Source organism: Pseudochaenichthys georgianus, unplaced genomic scaffold, assembly GCF_902827115.2.
Source record: "Pseudochaenichthys georgianus unplaced genomic scaffold, fPseGeo1.2 scaffold_224_arrow_ctg1, whole genome shotgun sequence".
NCBI classification, from domain to species: Eukaryota; Metazoa; Chordata; class Actinopteri; order Perciformes; family Channichthyidae; genus Pseudochaenichthys; species Pseudochaenichthys georgianus.
The window spans coordinates 84870-96221 of NW_027262877.1; the positions used below are offsets into that span (position 1 = coordinate 84870).

General features: G+C 43.2%; 1 protein-coding gene across 1 annotated transcript in view; it reads left to right on the forward strand.

Annotated features, from left to right (window-relative positions):
* Window positions 1-11352, forward strand: part of LOC117441976 (zinc finger protein 721-like) — a 243453-nt gene that overhangs the window by 23721 nt on the left and 208380 nt on the right. The window lies entirely within an intron of this gene.

Here is an 11352-nt window from a genome sequence, read left to right on the forward strand (position 1 = left end):
CTTTCTTATCAAATCAAAATACTGGCTCCAACGATGACAAATAACGTTTAATCATAAACTTTTCATTTCCAGGGGGCCCACCTGGACTCTTTCACAAGGAGGACTTGTACTCAAATGGCACAACCCCAAACGGAACCTTCGCCCCAATGACCTCGTCGTCATCGTGGATAACACAGCACCGGGTGATAAAGACACTGTCAGGGTCCAAAGGGCTTGTCCGCAGTGTCTTGGTGAAAACCAAGAGTAGCACCTTACAGCGACCAATTGACAAGCTCTGTCTGCTTCTGGAAGCAGTTGATTGAACACAAGGTGTCATGTGCTAGTAACCTCTGACACCCAGTATCACACACACACACACACATGCCCCCCCCCCTTTCCTCTTGAACTCATGCAAACACACCACACACAAACATTGGACTATGAACTATGACAATGATTGTATATTGATGACGGTTACATTTTGAGTAACTGCTTGTTTTTTGGCTCTATTATAATGTATTAATTGTTTTGCTACTGCGTCAACAATTAGGGGCCGGTATGTTAGAGCCACAGAGTTATTATTTCGAGTCATAATTTGATAAATGATGTAATGATGGAAAAGGATTTATATTGCCATGGTGAATATGTTTTTGATGAAATGATTGTTAATTTGATATCGTAAATATGATCTGTTTCCTTGTACCTTCCGGTGTGTATTTAAGTGAGGTAACTCGGAGACCTGATGAGACGGGGAGCGGAACAGTTCTTCCACCGCAAATTGCAGACAGAGATTGGTGTTGCAAATTGGACTGCAAACAAAGTATAGTTTAGTTAGGAAAGCATATCGCCGAAATACTGTATGATATTTTGAGACTATTTAAGTCAATACTTTGTTGTTAATAAATTGTATATTTTTGACTGAAAACCTTCGGCTGCTTATTGTTTTGGATTGCGTCAACCCCGCTCTATAGTGGCAAGAGTGCCATTACATACAGGTCTCAATCATACTTTAAGTATAATAGGAAAGCATCCAACCGGAAAGTGTGTACACTGCAGCCAGCCAGAAACTGTTGAGCATGTTTTACTGCTTTGCAGGAAATATAGTACTCAGAGAAATGTGCTTTTCCAGACACTGAAGAAAGCAACATTCCATGACTTGTCGCTATCAGGGCTGTTAGGGAAAACATCAGGCAATATATATTGTGAGATTATTATGTTTCTAAGAGAAATTGATACTTTTAAAATAATCTAGAGTTTTGGTTCTTTGTTTTGTTTCTTGTTTTCTGCATAGTCTCTTGTCCACACTCCAGTCCAGTTGGTGGCGGTAATGCACCTACAAGTTGGTTTGCCAACCGCCAATAAACACGAGAGAAGAAGAAGAAGAAAACGAGAGAAGAAGAAGAAAACGAGAGAAGAAGAAGATGCACCTTTAAAGTTCTTTGCAATCCGCCCAAAACCGAGAGGAGAAGAAGGAGAAAAGAAGAGGTGAGTGTATTAAACACCTGCAGAGGTTTCATTAAGTGTATTTACACCTCTTAGCTTACAGTTAATCACGAATCAGAAGTTATCTTATTTAACACAACAGCTATAATCTAGTGATGGCGAGATGAAGCCTTATGAAGCTTTGAAGCTTTCCAGCCAATTGGTTCGCAAAAGGGTTCATCTCATGAGGCTTCATCATGGGCTTCATCTGAACACAAACCCCCCTGTTGGTCAAAGTGTGTAAAACAGGCAGATTGGACTTCTCAACAGTGTGCTGTATCTCATACCGAGTTCCCAATGAGTAAAGCCTTAGAATAACTCTAAACAACGAACATAAAATCATATTTTCATGTTAACAATATTGTATTTATTCCAGTTTAATGATTGTGATTGAAAAGCCTAAGGAGGCTGGTAAACATTGCAAAGAGGGATTTGTATTCCTTAATAATATTCATAAACTTAACCATGTTGTAGCCGGAGAAAGGCTAAACCATATCAAAGAATACATTTATTAACTACATTATCTCATTTAGCTGTAGCTTTTATAAACAACAAAAAAGACGTATTGACGAGTCGTTGAACCAGGGACCCTGCGGTCATGAGTCAACTGCTTTCCAGCTGAGCCACAGCACACATACTAAAGCTCCCTGAAAACACTGCAACATATGTATTCCTGTATTTATTGATGTTTTTATTCCTACATGTATTTATGCTTGTATCTATTTATTATGACATGTTCCGACCTCTATATGAGTGAGGGTCTGAGCTCTTTTAATTACATCGTGTCACCAGCGGGCCCGGGTACAGGAGGGGTAATATGGTTCTTATTATACATCCATGGGTATTATGAGCGTTGTGGTTCAACGGTTCAACCGATCTAAAGCACTTTCTGAAGCAGTCACGTGGTATCGACAGGCAGCGAGGCTTCGTTTGTCATCGATGACGTCACTGGCCTAAAACGATACATGCTTCACAAAAAGCTTCGGGGATTACTCGACACACGCTCCGAAGCCTCGGCGCAATACGTAACATCATTACTATAATCTTGGAAGAAAGAAACTCACAAAAAAACTTTAAAATGTGCGACAAAAATAGTCTCAAACTATCTTTAAATAAAGGCTAACAGCTACAGTCTAACAGCTACAGACTAAAAGCTAAAGTCTGAAAGCTAACGGCTATCGGCTAACAGCTACAATAATTCCAGTTCGGCTCTGGGGAGTAACAGTTGATTTGTAATGCTCAGCTGACTTTATGTTAGTTATTTATTACACCAGTTGTCTTTAAGACGGTTAGAGTTGTTGTGTTGGTGCTCTTTACCATATATATGGTTTTAAAGGTATGCTAACTAGCTTATTAGCATCGCCATTCACCACGACGTAGCATTTTTCCCATTGAAATGAATGGGGTTCTTCAGTTAGCTGCTAACGCTAAGCTAAGCGACGGTTTAGCTCATTAGATAAATAGATTATTTAAATAATGATTTATCTTAAACTGGGAAATGATTGTGTCCCAGCAGAAGTGTTTTCAGGCATTACACGAGTTAAACATATTTAAAAGATGCAATAAGATAATAAAAATGAAGCATTAGCAGCAAGTATACACACAGGACACATATCACTAGAGTATCTAAAGAATACACAATATACAGAAACTACTGTATACATGGAGTACATTAAACAGTCTCACTAGCTAATGTTTGCTTGCTGTGTTAACTTAGTGATAGTTTCACACGGATAGCGTTATAACCGTGGTTCAAACAACCATTAATGTCACTTTCTATGTGAATAAAGTCATTTTAATGAAGTAAAAGTGAACAAACTGTGAGCTGTAAATTAGAATGTAAGTTGCTACACAGATTATGATGATTTATATCTAAATATTTGTATTATATTAATAATGAAGCAGCTCTGTGGTCTTCATCAGGACAGCTGATGAGCAGCATGGAGGAGAAGAAGGAGGCCCCTGGAGCTCAGGTCAGTGTGCACTTCATCACAAGATATTCCTAATTCCAGCGTTTCCGCCAGGCGGGCGTCTTGCCTTCATTTGACGCCCTTATTCAGCTCGGAGCGCCATCTACTAGGGGTGTGACGCAGGGCTCGACATTAAGGACTGCCCGATGGCCCGGGGCCGTCTAGTATCTAGCTCGGGCAAGGAAGCCTCACCTGCTGGGTGCCCGATCGGGCAGTCTATCATGCCAGTATCATGCAGCTCGCGGATCCAGTAATGAGGGACCCGACAGGGAAACTAAACATATCTATAACTAGTTACGGTAGTTTGAGAGGTCATTAAAATAGCTACGTGTGATATTCTAACCTGAAGTGTGCGTTTTGTCCGCTCACCGCTGCAGCTGATCTCTCTCTCCCGTCAGATCAGACTTCACTCGCGTTTATGTCCATATCGATCAGATGCAGCTAGTTCTAGCTAATGATAGACTACCTGCTTATTAAAAGACACCTGAACAATAAGTGTCGCTATGCAACCGGGTGAGGCCACAAAGTATAGCGCAGCATTATGCATGTGTTTACATGCCCACCGGAACCCCGAGGCATTACCAACAGATCAACGCACAATCAACCCATCCAGGACATCTCTTTCTCCACATTACGTGTTAGACATTAGAGTTGACTATTCTTGTCTGTCACACACTCTTCTTGTCTGTCACATACTCTTCTTGTCTGTCACATACTCTTCTTGTCTGTCACATAAGTGGCGTAACTGAAGGATCCACACTTGTGTTTTTCAAAGCACACAAATGTGTTCCGTTTCATGTTCATGTAACTAAAATCCAAACACAGAAAGTTGTACAGATGTACTTTTGATCCTCACATATTAGTTTTCCGGTTAAAACCTCTGCGCCTGCAAACAACCCGCTCTCTGAGCACGGATCGCTGGGCCTTCGTGTGAGGGATTTTGAGACTCCCCTGACGCTCAGCAGATCCGTACTTGTAATTTTTCTATCTATAGCCAATCAGATGTCTCCTCAATTCTAAGCCAATCACATGAGCGCGCCCACGAGGGTATGATTTATTGCGTTTATGACGCTTCATGTACGCATTGTGCGCAGTCTGGTCAGCTCGCTAAACAGAGGGCGGAGCTTCAGGTGATCCTGCAGAGCTGCGTGTCTCCGTCAGACTCAGCAGCTGATCTGATCTCTCTCTCGTCCGGTTACACTTCACTCGCCTTTATGTCCATATCGCTCAGATCCAGCTCTCTGATCGGCCTTTATAGAGAGCACCGATCAGACTATTAAGAGTGAACATCGGCCGATAATGACCGGCGGGGCTCCCCCCCCCGTTGACAGGTCACTGTCAACGGCTCAACGCTAACTCTAACGGTTTACGGTTTTCGTTTTTAGACGGCTTATATTTTAAATAATGAAGAGACTATCCAGTTATACATTACGCGGCTGGCAATACATCGACCTTTCACTCATTTGAAAAGGCATCACCGAACGTGAATATCACCGGTACCAAAAGAAAACAGACTGAAGTGCAAACCCAACTCCCGCTAGCATGTAGCCTCCACCGCTCGCAGAGAGTTCAGACCGAGCCAGAGCTATTACCAACGCCAAGTATCCTCGTGTTGCCATGGTAGCAAAGCGCTACCTGGCTGTGCTGCCTCTGTCCCTAGAGAGGGTGTTCTCCACAGCAGGAGACATGCTAGTGCCAGCAGATCTGCCCTTTCTGCAGCCATGTGGACGAGTTCATCTTTCTTTAGATGACATGAAAACACAACAACAAGCAAGTCCTGATGCCAAGCTGCTGCTCAGGAACAGTGCAGTTCAGATGCAGGTTATTTCAGTTCATCCACAAGCTGCACCTCAATGTTCATTTCATTAGATTCTGTATTTATTTGAGTGAATATTCACAGTTTAATAATAATTTAAAAACTATATATATATTTTATGTTTTGTGATAATTGTTTCTGCGGTACCGAAAACGTACCGGACTGAACCGTGACCTAAAACCCGAGGTACGTACGGAACCAAAATGTTTGTGAACCGTTACACCCCTACCATATACTGAGACATAAATAAAGCAGCGACTGTATTCGCCATGACACGGACAGTCTGTGGTTTGTACTTGTTTAACTTCCGCCATATTTGACAACTCCATACGGAAACTCTAATAGGACATTAATAATAAATAAATTAATGTTTTTTTCTTATTGGAAATGGTATGTTTTTGGTTATGGCCATGATTTTATGATTATTGAAATGTATACAGTTCTGTTTAATATAGGTGTTTCCATAGATCTAGTCTCTATATTTTCCCCTCAAAATGCACCAGATTGATGCATTTAACTCCAAAAAAAAATCTTACCGGGGGGCATGCCCCTTGACCCCCATAGAGGATTTGAGGTCGACCCCCACTAAAAATCACATGGATAGGTTCCTAAATACATTTATTTTTTTAAATAGTAACCCATTTCCATATGTTCATGTGTGGGTAGTAGATTTAAACTATAGGGCTATCACTATGGGCCCTGCCTGTACCTGTTCGCTCTGCCATCGCGTGAAGGGTCTGCTAACAACCGCTATTTCAGATATGTGGGAAACGGATCTGTGGGAAACACTGGCAGTTAATGGACCAGCACCAGAGGTGTTCCCATACACACAGGCGTTGGAGCTGTTCTTCATGAAATCCCAGAAGGATGAAGTGCTCTGACAAACAGTGCCATCTTTGCGCAAAATGATTATACAGGAATGAAAAGTCAATAAATAAACATGTTAAAACTTTTTTTTTTTTTTTTTCCAGCCCCCTTTGGTTACTGGCATTTGCTTCTGTGTGAGGACTTCTGGAAGAGAATAAAAGTTATTTCCCTCAAGACCAGATACCTCCATCCCAAATAAGGAGTAAGCTGGAACGACCTTTTTCTGTCCCATAGTCTTCAAAAGAAAATGAGTTATTTTTCCTGTGATGTTTAATCTGTGCATGAGATCTTCTGAGCAGAATGTGGCTGTGCTTCCAGGATCTAAAAATGCATAGGTCTGTATAATCTCACTTCCCTTTGTGGACTTGACCTGCACTGGAATAATTGAAAGAATGCAGCCATCCTTTCCGGCCCCTGTACGTCCACATGTCTGAGGGGGGGCTTGTGATTTAGCGGTTTGTCCCAATTCCACATTAGATGCATTTATGTGGAGCGCAGTAGGATGTTGCTTTTCACAAACCTCACAGATCAAGCGTTGTTTACAGTCCCGGCTTATGTGTCCAATACACAAGCATCCAAAGCAAATTCCTTTCTCCTTTAGAAATTGAATGTTGTCTCTGTGCTTCCTTCTGCTGAACTGCTTACATCTGTCCAAAACGTGAGTGTTGTGATCACAACAATGACACACCAAGCTCTCCTGTGGTTTTGAGTTATTTGTCGTTTTAATTCCGACCTCACTCATTGGGAATACTGTAGCGGCTAAACTACTTCCTTTCATTCTGTTCTTTGATTGTGGCTGAAACATGTTGGAAGATTTTATAGCAACTGATTTATGTCCTGAATCCTTGATGTCTCCAAAGGTCGGATCAGAAAGGACTCGTACATGCCTCTCAATGAATTTGACCAAGTCAATGAAATGAGCTCTGTGGTTTGAGGCTTCCATGATGTTGTGAGCTTTGTTTCTCCATTGTTCCTTAGTTTCTATGGCAACTTGAAGACAGCCATTTTCATATTGGAGGGCATACCCAACTCCTGCATGTACTGAAGTTCTTCCATCACATTAGCACATCCACGCAGAAATAAAGCATAGGCTTGTAGTGCTTTAATGTCTTCTGCCTTTGTTATTGTTGGCCAAGCTAGAGCCTTTCCGATGTAAGCAGCAGCGATCTTGGACTCATTCCCAAAATGTTCTTGCAAAAGACCCTTTGCCACAATGTAGCCACGTTCTGGAGCCATGTGCTGCAGCTACGAACCAGTTCCTGTGGCTGTCCTTTTGTGAACTGTTCTAAATAGTACAAGCAGTCGGCTTTGTTTTCCACTCCTTGTTCAAATGCTTTAATGAAAGCCTTGTGCTGAAACAGGTCTCCATCAAAGATAGGAATGTCTCTTGCTGGTAGAGACAGTAAACGTTGCTGGTGAACCAGCAGCTGTTATTTCATTTTGCTTTTGCATTATCGTGAATAAACCTTCATTATTATCACCAGTACCTTTGGTTTCACAAACCCACACCTTGATTTGGACAATAAATTCATCATTGAACATCATTTTGGCTTTAAACCATGTTTCATGTCTTTCCCTTTCGTCATGTGGCAATAAACCCATTAAAGTGTCATGCATAGACCTGGCTTCAACACACAATTCAATATAACCATCAAGAGCATTTTGAACCTTAGCATGTTCAGCACTTAACATCAAATCTTTTATATTTGTTCTTAATTTGCTAGCTTTATTTAGCTTAGCCTTTCTGCCATTTTGCAACCTCTCAAGTTTTTCCGCAAGTGCTTTGGCAGAGAGTTTAACTACCCGCGTAGTGCTTTGCGCATCACTACAGCCGGCCACGCTATCCAGCTGGCCAGCAGCTGGCAGCGCGTCAGATTATGCTGGTATGTCCGCAGAGCGCTCCTCCATATTTGAATGTCTTAAAGTCAAACGGATTGTCACAAATCAATCGGTACAATACAAGCGCTTATTGTTCATCCCTTTCACAACCAATGCTTTGGAATTACGCCCCTGATGTGTGCACACCACTTAATTCCTATGGCATTTAAACCGGTTGTAGCGCGCTACACATACCTCCTTAGATGAACGTAGTTCCGTGCCAAGCGGCGAAAAGCTTCCCGGCACCATTCAGCGCGTTGCTCCTGTCGCCTTCCTGTGCAGCAGATGAGCAAACGAGTTGAAGCCGTCCTCCTCTCGGCGTCAGGTGGCTGCTACCAGCTGAGCAGCCGGTGTGATGTTTTCCTCCTCTCTGCGTCCGGTAGAAGGTGAGCAGCCGCTCTCAGCGTTCCATAAACGCAACGAAAAAATGTCCTCTTGTGTTACTCCAAAAAAGGAAAGTTTTTGACTATTTGTAGAGGCTAAGCCAACGCTTTAAGCCTCTGAGGATCCGCTTGGTGGGTGTAATTGACGCACACAAGTTTGCTGCCGAATAAAGGTCAGAAACAAAGTTTCCAGTTTGAAACAGTCCATTTATTTCCATTTTACTGGTTTCCATTTACTTGCTTCTTTCCATATTCACCACACGATATTACCGTTTACACCATACCTTTGCTTTGCTTGTAATCCCGTGTTTGTGTGTGTGTTCTCCGTGTGTGCTCTCCGTGTGTGGTCAAAAACTGTATGGGCCTTCCGGCGGAACCTCTCACCAACACACATAGGTTCCTACCTTTATACCCACAATTAATTGGCTCCTACAACAGATCGCCACTGTGCTTACAACTAAAGACACAGCCACGCAAACACTGCGGTGTGTACGGCTCCTTATGGGTACTGCAATATGTTATGGGCTGGAGCGGCGTTCCGGTGCTCTCTGTCAGCACTCCTTCCAGACGAGACATATACCACGTGAAGACACTTTACGCTCGTGTTGTGTTCAAGGAACCTGTCCTTGGCCAGGAAAAACAGGTACTCGCTTGTTTAATTATTTTTGCGGTCTAGATTTCTTCTTCTTTTTTTAAGTGAGAAGTTGTCCGTCAGTCAGACTGACGAACGGACGGAATTATTGGGTGCGGGACACGTGTGTACCGAACGAATATAACGTTAAACGTAAAAAATTGAGAACGTGAAAAACTTTTTGGAAGTAAGCTCAGGTAACACGTCCCACCGTCCGGGACGTGTTATTTACAATACAAGTGACGTTTTTGGCCCCGATGTATTGACAAGTTATTGATACATTCAGTTACAAAAGGCAGAACTCATTCGCAAAGTGTACGTGTCCGCCATTGTTCGTTTAGAAATGTTAGTTTGGGTTCTGCTTGGGGATTCCTAAATTTAAACCGTTTAACAGCCTCATCTTTGTCAGACTGTCTTCCTCTAACACGTAATGGAGGTTGTTCAGCGTGTCAGCTCCCGAGTAGTTAATATTGATGCATCTCCTTTATGGAGTGCTGCAGCCTCCCTGTCTGTGTCCTCGCTGTCCTCACATCCCCGGACCCCCAGACTCGGAGGAGCAGGGATGTCAGTATTGTTTATGAAGCAGGGTATAGAAAGTACATTATTGAGATGAAAATACTATGTATTCACTTTTCCAAACAGTGAGCAGCTGGGCAGCTGCAGCTGTGTGAATAAATGTGTGTGAGCGTCTTTGAGTTGTAGAAAGCGCTAGGCCTATAGGCTATAAATATAATGTATCATTATCAGGCCTATGTGTTGGACATGTGTGGTGGGACTGTGTCTCCCAGCAGGCTGCAGTGTAGCATCAGAGGAGACTGGGCCAATCGTACATTCTCAAACTGCACCACTTGGAGCTAACTAAACAATGCAGAGAGTATTTTTATATAATTGTGTTCAATAACCGTAAGAAATGCAACAGCATGAAGTGATTTGTAAATAGAATACAGATCTGACTTAATGTTTTCATAAATACATTTTTCTCCCAGTTTGTCACGGGACTTATTTTGACCCTCTCAAAGAACCGGAACCGAAAATAACCGGAATCGAAAAGCAGAACAGGAATCGTTAAAATCCAAACGATACCCAACCCTTTGTGTGATGCAGTGAAATCTTACCGCTCACTTACGTTAGCGGTAGTAATCAGCAGCGAATATTCGGTGCGGAAAGATTTTTTTGTACAGTGACTGCTGGATTCAAATCCACTAGAGTGCATGTCCCTATCCAAAGGGGAGCCAGAACTTGATAGAGCTTGTTGCCGCACAACCAAACGTAATCTTCTGGCGCGCTAAACCCAGCCTCACTGGGCCACGCCAGTTGGAGGGAAATATATTTAACATCAGGGAATGCTACGTTAGAAAGGATTCTCTCAGGGGCATCAGATATGTGACAATACCAGATTTTGTAAGCACCGTCACCGCATGTGTTCCGTAGGATGCGAGTACAACCAGTAGTAGTGCCTAGGAAAAAACAAGGTGGTGTAAGAGACGTTTTGTGGTAAACTCTCTGGATGCAGAGGTTGTGTTTCATCCCTCTCAAATGACTGGGGTGCACATGGCTGACGGGTTGGTACTTTGCGTATGTGGTGTCAAGCGTGGATGCACGCAAAGAGGAGTTAGACCGATTACTGCATGGTGGGGGAAGCTGCCTAGCATAACGCCACTCGGTTACGCTGTCTTCACCCTTGATGGGCTTTGTCAGAGCCATAAACGCACAGAGGTGTTCAACCTGGGTCAGAGAGCGCGGACGAACTGGCACGGACATTGATGAGTCCTGGGGGAAAAGGTGCATGCATAACATGACCCATGTTGTCCTGCGGCCTGCAAGAATGATCTCAGTGTGCCACCAGACGTTACCGGTGATCCCATTACTGGTCTGACCCACATCAATGTTGCTATGGTCGCCTATGTATAGATTAAATGTAGATGTACCTATGGATGTCAACAGTGGCGTCAAAGGTTGCTTACGCTTTTCCGGGGTCTGAGTTTTGGGCGCGATGTCTATGTAAAATGTGCCACACGGGTCGGCGCCGGATACATCCATACAGACAACAAAATAACCCTTGTCTGATATCTGGGCAGCCTGTAGCTGCAACAGGATAACGGGGCTCGATGAATTGACCTTGGAGATAGACAACCTCCCTTTGATGTTTGTTTTGTCGTCCCATAAGGTATAACCCCAATCGGTCCATAAAACAAAAGCCCAGCCCCCCGAGCAGTGAGTGGCGGTGTGACTGTCACTCTCGACATAGCAAATGTAGGCATCTGCCCCCCCCAGTTTCTTAGGGTCGGGGCAATGCATGTAGTCGCATGGGTCTAACTGCACTGTGCTATCTTCCCCATCCCATAC